The sequence below is a fragment of the Penaeus monodon genome, chromosome 28, assembly GCF_015228065.2.
Source record: "Penaeus monodon isolate SGIC_2016 chromosome 28, NSTDA_Pmon_1, whole genome shotgun sequence".
NCBI lineage: Eukaryota > Metazoa > Arthropoda > Malacostraca > Decapoda > Penaeidae > Penaeus > Penaeus monodon.
This window is the reverse complement of record NC_051413.1, coordinates 26384457-26384831: the sequence shown is the minus strand read 5'-3', so window position 1 is coordinate 26384831 and position 375 is coordinate 26384457.

Genomic DNA, 375 nt, shown 5'->3' with positions numbered 1-375 from the left:
CATGTCGAGGAGAATGAAAATGGATTTTTCGTGTAGCAGACGGGAAGATTCCCGCCAAAATGGTACAAACTAAAAGGCAAGGGACACTTTCCCGGCCTTCGTTCACATACTCTCACGTTTGCGCTTTTTCCAGTTCACATATTCTTGTGTATGTATATCAGGATGTTTTTTCACCTTATTTTACGCTTATGTATGTGATGTTTTGCCGTAATTTCGATGTTTTTTACGGTACATTTGTCGGATTTACACTTCCTTTAAGTGTTTATGGTAATTCACATACTTTTAGGGTTTTGTTTTGTTTGTTCGTTCACATACTCTTGTTTGTTTTCACTATTTTTTCTGGTTAACATACTTTTGAACTCTCTAAGCACAGAA